Raw genomic sequence first — 13,013 nt, 5'->3', positions numbered from 1 at the left:
TTCTCACTTTACGTGCCTTACATATCATGGACTCAAGACGCACAGGGATAGTTTCTGGATCGTTTCGACTTTGAAATGTTTCATTTACAAGTGCTCATCAGTCCCATTGTAACTTGTCACTTTTTCAAAAATATTGCAAAAGCCAATGAAAAGTGTAATAATTTATCTAAGTAATTTTCTAGTAAGTGCAAAACACGATAACTAGAAAGAAACTACTGTCGCTACATTGCATATAAATACGCAAGGGCCTTGCTGTTTCCAGCAAACATAGTGGAAAAGAAGAGAAATTCGCTATACCCATTATCGCTCGTGCAGTGTGTACTTAGCGACAAAAATGCACCTTGAAATGTTCATAAAAAAGTTACTACTCTAAAACTCTTTTCCCCAAGTTGGAGCAGCGTATGTTAATAACAAAAATAAAATCTCTAAGTTTTACGTCCCACGATTATGCCTGCTAGGCTAAAGGAGACGGTGATGATGAGAAGTGAATGCAAATGGTGGAATGAAGAAAGTGGAAGGAAACGGGAGAACCCTGAGAACCGCCCCCCACACACGGTGTTTGTCCACAACAAAGCTCACTTGGCGCAAGCTGTGATCGAACCAAGGACTCCATACACCAAAAATGAACGCTCTACTACTGAGCCACTGCAGCCCTACATAAATAACAAGTAGCAGTGTGAGTGTATATGACGTGAAGGAGTTTGATTTGTATGGCATAATATTTTCTGAATTAATATTGAAACCGGGGCTGTAAGCAGATTTCTACCACTTCCGCTTTTTGTAGAAAGATTAGAGTGGAGATGGAATACCTGGTATATTCTTAAGACGCTTAATTGACCGCAGAAAATCGCTTCTCATTATCTGTTACCATTTTTTTACTCTATAGCGATCAACATTAACCTGATGTAACTTAATCTCTGTCACTACCAATTGAATAGAGAGTTAAGAAAATATATAGAACCTATTCTTAAAATGCTAAGTCGATAAAAAAAAAAAAAAAAAAAACGCTTCTCGCTATATGTCATCGTTTTTGCTGTATGTACAGCGTGGTCTGGAAGTGGCTGTACCTCTAATTGGTGTTTTCCGACGGTTTTAGGTTCTACCCACATTTGTTTGGTAACATTGCTTGGCATTGTCTGGCAATATTGCTATCCATTTTCATTTGTTTTCTGCTTGGTAACAGTTATTTGCAGTGAAGTCTTCAACAGCATCTTTACCAGCTCCCTTTGTCTGGCCTCCAAGAAATCCCGATGTGACGACACCAGATTGGGGCAGAATTCAGCTGTGTTACGACATGAATGGTGATCATATCGATGTTTATGACTCATATGACTCTTAAGACTTCAAGGTAACTGTGTATAGAGAGACATTCTACCATAACTGTTTCAGTTCAAACTTATAATCCCGTCTGGAATAATAAGTATTTCTGCAGAAACTGAAAGTTAATTCGCTGCTAAAAATTTATTTTCTTTCAGGGTAACTTAGGTATTTTTGTAACCTAGGCATCTTCCGGGTAACTTTTTGAGCTGGTTTCTATCGAGGGAGCAATATTTAAATATAATTAAATTTATCGCCCTAGAAGTTATTGTGAGATTACTTTTCTTAAGTACCAGGTAAATAAATAGCAGAGAAATAACTCTCTTAAACATTATTCTTTCAGAGGGAAACAAAGTTATAAACTTCTAATCCCTTCTGGAATAATAAGTATTTCTGCAGAATCTGAAAGTTAATTCGCTGCTAAACATTTATTTTCTTTCGGGGTAACTTAGGTATTTTTGTATCTTAGGCATCTTTCGGAGAACTTTTTGAGGAGGTTTCTGTGGAGAGAAACTTAAACTACAATATTTAAATATAATAAAATTTATCGCCTTAGAAGTTATTATAAGATTACTTTTCTTAAGTACCAGGTGAATAAATAGCAGAGAAATAAGAACAGTAAGGGAACATCGAGTTGGCCGTGGTACGGTGATCTCTCTGTTATTTGTGGTGATTACACAGGCAGTATAGAAGATGGAGTGGGCGGTGATTTTCTCAAAACATCTTTCGCTTCAAGGGAAACGCTTGTAGCTCATTAACAAGAGGTAGTTAACTACAAAATTAGAATGTGCATGTGCCAAAAAGAATAAAAGATTTACGTGTAGAATGAACCACCATGAATAAATTTGTTATTAGTAACTGATTTGGTACTTTTCAAAAGGTATCTACAGAAAATGTTTGTCACTGACAGAATAAAAAAAATCATATAAACTGCATATAAATTATTCAATTTACAATTTTGCTTTTCTTGTTTTCAATCTGAATAACTCAGTGTGCAAAATATCAATTGTAATAAACCGCGTGTTTCGATTTTATGGTTGTTTGTGTTATTGTGTTTTCCATCCGAATATTTCAGTGTATCAGACTAGTTTTCAGGAAGAGTAAGGTACATATATTAAATACACTGTAGTATTTTTTTTCTAGTACTGTGTAGGTCTATTGTTATGATTACTCTCTATACATTATTTAAAAGTAGCCGTTGTGCCATTGCTTATTAAAATTATACTATCAAGTAATACTACAAATCCTATTTTTAAAATACACCAATCACACTTATTTTCTTTAAGTTGGCCACCTGCCTAAGTTGACCACTTTTCAATGGAACCGATGATGGCTAACATAGACAGGTTTCACTGTACAGTATAAATCAATAAATACATTCGTATAGTAGCTATATGACTCAGTTCCCATGCGTTCAGATTACAAATTATTTATTGACCTTTAGCAAGATGAGAATCAAAGATTGCGTGACAAACATATAAATAAATATACGCTCCAAAGATTATGGGATTTACGCAGTGGCGGATCAAGAAGATAGAAACTGGGGGCACCCAGACCCCAGACTAGGAGAGATATATCAAAAGTGTACTATACATTTCGAACAATATATAAATAATAGCTTCAATTATCTTTATCAGTCAAAAAACTGGGGGGAATCGGTCCCCGCGGCCTGGGCTAGATCTGCCACTGGATTTACGTCTGATACACTAGTTAACAAAGGTTTTGTTACATAAAAGGAAATACCTGTTCTTAAAGGAACTTTTTGCGCTGAATTCGAATATGCACTCGGTTTTTCTCCATCACGTACGATTTTCCCGTAACAGAGGGATTTTCGGGAAAATCCCTCAAAAATTTCCCTTTTCGTTTATTTTACACCCCAAGATCTTGTTCCCTTGCATATACTAACATAGAAATTATACCTAAGTATACTTTGATTCATATTTAACAAACCCTCCAAGTTTCGTAATAATCGCTTTATTCTTTCTAGAGAAATAAATATGTTTGTATGTATACTGTGTGTACTGTTTATTGCACCTTATAGTAATGCTTTCAGATCTCTTAAGTTGAGGTAAAACGTTTTGCTTTATTACCACAAACACATATATAAAATATAATACAATATAATTTACAAATGTGACAATTTACAATAAACAATAATACAAATGTACCAAAAGGTCATGAAAAGACAATCAAAACTATCACAATATATGAAACTTCCATTGGGTTACAAAAACGTACACTACTTCCTTCTTTTGTAAGAAATGTTGCATTCTCTAACAAGACCCCAACAATAGTCCCTCATCATTGAAGGATCCCATCGTCCCTGGTACCTTTTCTCCATTGCCATTATATCTTGGTGGAATCTTTCCCCCTGTTCGTCGCTGAGAGCACCTAGGTTAGCAGGAAAGAAGCTGAGGTGGGAGTGCAAAAAGTGGATTTTTAAAGACATCCTACAACCCAACTCTTTGTATTTCTGTATCATGTCCTGTACGATTTCTGTGTAACTCTCAGCTTTGTTATTGCCCAGAAAGTTGCGCACAACACACTTAAATGCTGTCCAGGCAGCTAGCTCAGCACTGTTTAACTTGCTGTCAAAGCTATCATCAAGCATTAATTTCCTAATTTGGGGACCAATAAACACTCCCGCTGAAATCTTAGCATCACTCAGGTTAGGGAACTTATCTCGCAAATACTTGAAACCTTCACCAGATGTGTCCATGGCTTTGACAAAGTTTTTCATAAGTCCTAAATTGATATGAAGTGGCGGTAGTAATATCTTATTAGGATCTACCAAAGGAGTGTATTTGACGTTGCATTCTCCAGGTACGTAATTCACTCTAGGTTCCCATTCCTTCACTTCATAATGTTTGTCATTAGCTCGGCTATCCCATAAACATAAAAAACATTGGTACTTCGTGTAACCGCACTGCAGTCCTAATAAAATACCAACTACCTTGAGATCACAACATATTTGTGAACAATGGTCCTTGTAATTTATAAGATTAAGCAAAGTTGACATGGTGTCATAGGATTCCTTAATCTTCACTGAGTGCGCAAGTGGTATAGAAGGTTTTTTATTTCCATTATGTAAAAGGACAGCTTTAAGGCTGACCTTTGACGCGTCGATAAATAACCTCCATTCTTCTGGAACGTAAGGAATTCCTAGCTCCGCCATCAACTCATTTATATCCGTACATACGCACACATTATCTTGCATTGAGAAATAGCTTGAAAATTGAACATGCCTTTTCCTGTACACTGATATGTTCGTTTCTGCATCCAATAAGTTCCACTGCTGGAGCCTTGATCCCAGAAGTTCCGCCTCTTGTTTTGTCTGGTGCAAATCACGGACTAGGTCATTAAGTTCACATTGCCGGATGAAATGTGGCTCGCGAACACAGTCAGGGATGAACGTTGGATCCTTGGATGTACATGTTGATGTCGATGGTTCATCAAGGTCATGATCATCATCAGAGTCTTTTGGCCATATCTCTTCCCAGTTGGTAGGGGGCTCGGGAAGTGGAAGTTCTTTAGCATTCTGTTACATTTGATAACAAATATTGATAACCATTTCATGAACAAAACGAAAAAACTTGGAGAATTGTATATATATGTATTAAGATATACATATACTGTACGTTTTAAAAAAATATACGTTGGAAGTACATTCTATTTTTATACACGTTTCTAATTTACAGAGAGCAATACAAGTGTGTTGTTGACTATTGTAAATATTCATTTTTATGCCTGTGTTTGTAGTAATAAAGCAAATCGTTTTTACCCCAACTCAGGAGATCTGAAAGCATTACTATCAGGTGCAATAAACAGTACACACAGTATACATACAAATATATTTATTTCTCTAGAAAGAACAAAGCGATTTTTACGAAACTTTTAGGGTTTATTAAATATAAATCAAGGTATACTTAGGTATAATTTCTATGTTACTATATGTAAGGGGACAGGAGCTAGGGGAATAAAATATCTGAAAAAGGGAAATTTTTGAGGGAATTTCCCGAAAATCCCTCTGTTACGGGAAAACTGTACGTGATGGAGAGAAACCGAGTGCATATTCGAATTCAGCGCAAAAAGTTCCTTTAAGATCAGGTGATTTTTCTCATGTAACAAACAAAAAGTTTAAATTTGTTAACTAGTGTTATGTAGGCTATTAGGCGTTACTTATACGGTAAAATTTAGATATGATTCAATATCGAAATGGGCTATCCGGCCTCGGGTATAGCTTATTAGAGCTTCATATTCATACTATCAACTATCGTACGAGTACAGTAATAAACAATAAAAATATTGGCTCCATGACTCTTTTAAAACACCTATTTCACGTATAGCGTTGTAAAATACATAATTATTATATTTCGAGTCTCTTGAATTAAGATTCGTAACATCAAGAATGATTATTCCACTGGGTATATCGAATAAAAGAAAGAACATTACATGTCATGCATTTGAGCTTTTGTTCTGACTAACGAAATGAAATAACAATAAATAAATATCAGTACATAATTATATGAATAACATCGCAGAAATAACATTACAGAAAATAATAAAGATAACAGAGACACAATAAAATGGGTATGTGGAATAGCGACACAACTAGGCTAGATAACACCCGGAGCAAGAACTCGCCTTAGCGTCCCTTTCCCCCCTGATCAACCAAACCAAACCATTTTCTAAGTTCACCTGATATTGGCATCACACAGAAATTCTTCTATCCCATATTTTCTTCAAGCAGTAAAGCTTGATTTCAAATTTGGCTCATTTAGGCGTCATATTCAACCAACCCTTTTCTTCCCTTCTTGGTCAAATATAAAATAAGGCTGAAACACGTGTTTAATTATTTTTTCTAACAAAAACTATAAAAAGGAAATCTCATGTCTTTAACCTCAAGGGAATCCGAAATATGAACATATTATTTAACAATACCGATCATCATTTCCACCCACTTGACCTTGAATTTCGAAAATCTTTCTTACAAAGTGCTACCTTACATCATAAATCTTATGAATATACATTCCAAATTTAAGGTTTCTTGTTCATGAAGATTGGATTAGGCTTTGATCAGTTAGTCAGCCAGTCAGGACTTATTTTATATAGAGAGAAGATAACAGAAAACTTGACCAATTTTATTTTACCTTAATTTGCGTCACTTTTCTTTGTAGAATATTCTTGCTTGTTTTTTAAAAGAAACACAGAAGAAAGCTCGATGCTTCTCACAAGTCAATTTAACAGCAAATTAATTCAGGAATTAAGACATAGTCATCGAAGTTCCTGTGAAAAAAAAAAAAAAAAAAACTCACAGTATATGAACAAATAACCTTACTTTGTATTTATATTAATGCAGTTGTAACTAAATTTTACTATTATTTAAAAACTAAATATCGCTATTAATTATTATAGATAATCATAAATTCTAATACACGGTGTGCGAAAAGTCGCGCAATTCAAATTTTGGTGCATCAGAGCTTTTGAACCGTAAGTGTGAATAAAGTAAAAGTGATACCCAGGGGGAAGTGTGTCCTTGTAGATATTTTTGAGGTATAAACTATGGTAAGAGGTTCGAGATGTATTCTCAGGAACAGCAGAAACATAGGAAGGTTATTATTATTATTATTATTATTATTATTATTATTATTATTATTATTATTATTATTACTTATTATTAATTACAAAACATGAAAAATCACGAATTAGAGACAGTTGTTGCATTATTTGTGGACAAATGCTAATGTTAATGACTGGGTGGGAATGAGTGGTTCTGAAACAAGAACGATATATTGGAACAAAATATTGGCATCCGTTGGCTGTGGTAATGACGTGCTGCAAAAATAACTATTTTCCGGTATTCTGGCGTAATATGACAACACTGATGGTACCAGATAGTATCAATACATTTAGCTGGACATCAACTATGCTATTAATAAACTGTTACAAACAAACAAGAAAGTTTTAAATTTTGGAGAAAAAGTGGTACTCTACCTTCCACTAACAGTGATTTTCTCAATGCTAATGTGTTGCTCTTGTTTTAGAATATACCTTCCTATTCAGCCTACCCTTTAACATCGCTTTTTGTCCACAAATAATGCTACACCTCTCTTCAACTCGTTACATTTCATATTTCGAAATAATAATAATAATAATAATAATAATAATAATAATAATAATAATAATAATAATAATAATAATAATAATAATAACCTTCGTATGTTTCTGCAATTCATGAGGACGAATGTAGAATCCTTTCTCCACGATTTATATTTAAAAAATATCTACACAGACAGGCCTTCGCTGGATTTAGTTTCACTTCATTCGCAATTATGATTTAAAAATTCTGATGCTCGAAATTTCGAGTTGTTTGACTTTCCGGATACCTTGTATAAAAATATTAATTGCAACACATTAAAAGTTGGTTGTTTCATATTTTTATTATTATTATTTTTGTTGTTGTTATTTAAGAAAACACAGAAATAATAAAAAAGATGAAATACAATTGTTAAGTGTATTAGAAAATCTAGGTTATTATTGGTCGTGCGAAGGACACAATCAAGGAACACAAAGATATTTTAAGGAGTGTTATTGGAGTAACAAAATGCAATGCTTTATAATTTTAGACCATTCATAGACATTTCTTGTTTACTTTTGCAATGCAAACTGCCTAGTGACTCCTCATGTGAATGCTGAATGTTGGAGTGTGGGAGAGGGGGTTTCAGCATGTCCCAGATAGTTTGGTTGGGCTACCAGGATCTAGATATCTTTTCATGGATATTCTTACACCGAAACACATATTACTGAACTCCCACCCAAAGTTATTCATAAATCGGTGTTATTTCCTCCTTTCGTGACACTACAAAGTGATTAACACTTTATAACATCCAGACAGTGATAATCCGTAACTTTTTTGTTCTAATGATTTTAAGAAACGCTAGGGGAAAGCGAATTCTCTGATATAAATAGAAGATTGTCATTAGTTTATATTATAATATTAATGACTAAAGTAAATGTATATCTCAAACTCAGGAGGGAGGAGGGGCAATTGCCCCCGTCCAGAATTAAATTATGCCTGTCTTTTATATTAATATTCACTGTCAATATCGTACTAAGGTGAATATGTATTTAAAATAAGTTTTATTACAATAAAATAATTTTTATGAGCATGGATGGACTGGCTAAATGATAACGGTGGTGGGACAGATATTGGAAAATAGTCATACTAATTGATCAGAGGAGCAATTATGTCATTTACAGATTTCTGTTGTTATAAACATATCAAATTATGTCTATATAACCATATATGATCTTAACTACAGAGGTTGTTTCCGATCTATGGTGAGGATTTCAAACTGCACTTACCTTAAGGGAAACCATGGCGCCCCCATCGAGAGTGCTTTATTTGGTAGCACTGCATTTGCGCAATTGCCCGACAGCGAAATTTCCACTGTAAGAGACTGGCACGTAGTGTAATTATGTCAAGGCGCAACCACCCTTCCTGACAGGCTTTCCATAGCCCTTCAACGATGCCGGGTCTCCTATGAGATAAGGCTCGTTTCAGGACGCTGAAGGCGCAAAAGCCCCATCAGGGAATTTCACTTTAATGTCTGTGAATGGAATGGCACAAATTCCCGTTTCTGCCGCCAATTGTTGAAGGAAGAGGCGGGTTGAGCATGATGTGTGACTTGACGCCTTGTCTTAATGCACTCAGACACGATTCTTGTCTCGTTCGTACAGCTTTCGATGGTTGGTGCGACGTTCCTAGATGTATTTTGACAAGAGCTTATGAACACGCTCTTTCGCTGCTTTACAAACCTCAAATCGCAGCGAATGATTGTGTGCACTGTTTTCAGTTATGTCTGTAGCCAGTTCGCGATATTCCTCTTTGTAGGCGGATTCTCCCTGGTAACCATAGCCCCGATTTCACGAATTCTAACTCTGGTGCGGCTAGCGGTAAGTGGAGTGTTGGCCTGTTTAGGCCCCACAGGAATCATCCCACGCTTCACCTTACCTGCTTATTTCAACACCGTGATATGTCATTTTTGGACACAGTGAATCCATGCTCCTTGCACAGTTTGATAATGGCACTATGACTGTAGTTCACGTCGGAAAAGACAGTTTGTAGCCCTCCCAATAAGCACTTATTTTCGGCGGCATTTCTCCAGATATGCACTTACCACACTTGTCATTCAAAGTCAATGGTCCTCCTAGATGCCCACACGAGTGGCAGCTTCCTTCTCTTCCCGCTTGGTGGCGCTGCACAAGGTGTGTAATTTCGTCACCATAGATTGGAAACAACCCCTATAAAACATTAGCGTAATTTCAAAACAAAGATAGTTCAAACAAAAGATTACAGAAGGCTGCTGCGAGTTACGGAGACATTAGAAAATGCAACTCTTTCAATAGCAATATTGCCCGCTGCAATCTCCAGAACTGGAACATGACAGAAGAAAACTAGTGTCAGAACATTTGCTAATCCGGGTCATAACCCATGTTAGTCCTTGAGTAAATATAGACCTGGTTGTAACTTCAAGTTAGTGAACTTAGCTCTCGCTTTAAAAAAAATTACAAAATATTAACAAGATACACAAATTATTTCCTGTTACTGTAGAAAAATAATAGGAATATTTCAGGGAAATTTATATTCATTTTATTTTTGATATTGAATGGATTTTTTTTGGGGGGGAGCTGCTCCATAAATGGGAAGGGGCCATCCTTTTTCTTCTTATTGAATATCCATTCCGTTTTCTTTAGTCATTAAACCTAATACTTAGTACAGTATACTATAATTTCAATGTGATTTTAATCCAAATTTAAGTACAAAGTTTTAGGTAAGATGGCGCAGTTTTATATTTGAGATACTTTATCGATCACAGAATTATTATGAGATAACTTTTATAAGTACCAGGTGAATAGATAGCAAAGAAATAACTCTCTTAAATATTGTTCTTTCACAACGAAACAAAGTTTCAAACTTACAATCTCGTCTGGAATAACAAATATTTCTGCAGAAACTGAAAGTTAATTCACTGCTAAAAATGTATTTTCTTTCAGGGTAACTTAGGTATTATTGTAACTTAGGCATCTTTTGGGTACCTTTTTGAGGAGGGTTCTGTCGAGGAAATCTTAAACTACAATATTTAAATATAATTAAATTTATCGCCCTAGAAGTTATTATGAGATTACTTTCCTTAAGTACCAGATGAATAAATAGCAGAGAAATAACTCTGACAAATATTGTTCTTTCAGAAGGAAACAAAGTTTCAAACTTATAATCTCGTCTGGAATAACAAATATTTCTGCAGAAACTGAAAGTTAATTCGCTGCTAAAAATGTATTTTCTTTCAGGGTAACTTAGGTATTATTGTAACTTAGGCATCTTTCGGGTAACTTTTTGAGGAGGTTTCTATCAAGGGAACAATATTTAAATATAATTAAATTTATCGCCCTAGAAGTTATTATGAGATTACTTTCCTTAAGTACCAGATGAATAAATAGCAGAGAAATAACTCTGACAAATATTGTTCTTTCAGAAGGAAACAAAGTTTCAAACTTATAATCTCGTCTGGAATAACAAATATTTCTGCAGAAACTGAAAGTTAATTCACTGCTAAAAATGTATTTTCTTTCAGGGTAACTTAGGTATTATTGTAACTTAGGCATCTTTCGGGTAACTTTTTGAGGAGGTTTCTATTAAGGGAACAATATTTAAATATAATTAAATTTATCGCCCTAGAAGTTTTTATGAGATTACTTTTCTTAAGTACCAGATGAATAGATAGCAGAGAAATAACTCTGACAAATATTGTTCTTTCAGAAGGAAACAAAGTTTCAAACTTATAATCTCGTCTGGAATAACAAATATTTCTGCAGAAACTGAAAGTTAATTCACTGCTAAAAATGTATTTTCTTTCAGGGTAACTTAGGTATTATTGTAACTTAGGCATCTTTTGGGTACCTTTTTGAGGAGGGTTCTGTCGAGGAAATCTTAAACTACAATATTTAAATATAATTAAATTTATCGCCCTAGAAGTTTTTATGAGATTACTTTTCTTAAGTACCAGATGAATAGATAACAGAGAAATAACTCTGACAAATATTGTTCTTTCAAAAGGAAACAAAGTTTCAAACTTACAATCACGACTGGAATAACAAGTATTTCGGCAGAAACTGAAAGTTAATTCGCTGCTAAAAATGTATTTTCTTTCAGGGTAACTTAGGTATTTTTGTAAATTTGGCATCTTTCGGGTAACTTTTTGAGGAGGTTTCTATCGAGTGAACAATATTTAAATATAATTAAATTAATCGCTCTAGAAACTATGAAATTACATTTATTAAGTACCAGGTGAGTAGATAGCAGAGAAATAACTCTCTTAAAATTTGTTACTTCACAAGGAAACAAAGTTTCAAACTTACAATCTCGTCTGGAATAACAAGTATTTCTGCAGAAACTGAAAGTTAATTCGCTGCTAAAAATGTATTTTCTTTCAGGGTAACTTAGGTATTTTTGTAACTTAGGTATCTTTCGGGTAACTTTTCGAGGAGGGTTCTGTCGACTTAATCTTAAACTATAATATTTAAATATAGTTAAGTTTATCGCCCTAGAAGTTATTATGAGATTACTTTTATTAAGTACGAGGTGAATAGATAGCAGAGAAATAATAAGTATTTCTGCAGAAGCTGAAAGTTAATTCGCTGCTAAAAATTTACTTTCTTTCAGGGTACATTACGTATTTTTGTAACTTAGGTATCTTTCGGGTAACTTTTTGAGGAGGTTCCTGTCCAGGGAACCTTAAACTACAATATTTAAATATAATTAAATTTATAGCCCTAGAAGTTATTATGAGATTACTTTTCTAAAGTACCAAATGAATACATAGTAGAGAAATAACTCTCTTAAACATTGTTCTTTCAGAACGAAACAAAGTTTCAAACTTCAAATACCTTCTGGAATAATAAGTATTTCTGCAGAAACTGAAAGTTAATTTGCTGCTAAAAATTTATTTTCTTTCAGGCTAACTTATTTATTTATCTAACTTAGGCATCTTTCGGGTAACTTTTTGAGAAGGTTCCTGTCCAGGGAACCTTAAACTACAATATTTAAATACTAGGAATGCAATGGATGTACCCGATTGCAATGAAATGAGCTGAGCGAGCTTAAACTACGTAATCATTCCTGGCCATTATGCAATAACAAATGCCATTTTTAATTGTTGACAAAAAAATCGCGTGAAAACTTTTTCCCCATATTAAGTCTATGCAAGCGTTTTTCGGTGATTATTCCTCGATGGTACATCGGATTTTTGATTTCGACCTATGTTGTCACTCAGCACGACATACTCTATCAGCGTGCTAAGTTTGGTTGATATCGGCCAAACGGTCTAGGAGGAAGCGTTTTTCGGCCATTATTCCTCTATGGTACATCGGATTTTTGATTTCGACCTATGTTGTCACTCAGCACGACATACTCTATCAGCGTGCTAAGTTTGGTTGAGATCGGCCAAACGGTCTATGAGGAGTTCGCGGACAACCAAACGGCTAACCCGAGTATAAGAGCTTCGCTTCACTCAGCTCAATAATTAAATTTATCGCCCTAGAAATTATTATGAGATTACATTTATTATGTACCAAGTGAATAGATAGCAGAGAAATAACTCTGACAAATATTGTTCTTTCAAAAGAAAACAAAGTTT

General features: G+C 34.6%; 1 long non-coding RNA gene across 1 annotated transcript in view; it reads right to left on the bottom strand.

Annotated features, from left to right (window-relative positions):
• Window positions 1-13,013, bottom strand: part of LOC145665703 (uncharacterized) — a 104,721-nt gene that overhangs the window by 4,699 nt on the left and 87,009 nt on the right. The window contains exon 2 of the long non-coding RNA XR_014127606.1: window positions 6,468-6,603. This is a non-coding gene — a long non-coding RNA (uncharacterized LOC145665703). The remainder of the gene's footprint in view (window positions 1-6,467; window positions 6,604-13,013) is intronic.

The sequence above is a fragment of the Thermobia domestica genome, chromosome 12 (genome assembly GCF_964235325.1).
Source record: "Thermobia domestica chromosome 12, izTheDome1.hap1.1, whole genome shotgun sequence".
Taxonomy (NCBI): domain Eukaryota; kingdom Metazoa; phylum Arthropoda; class Insecta; order Zygentoma; family Lepismatidae; genus Thermobia; species Thermobia domestica.
This window is presented reverse-complemented; position numbering and strand designations above follow the sequence as displayed.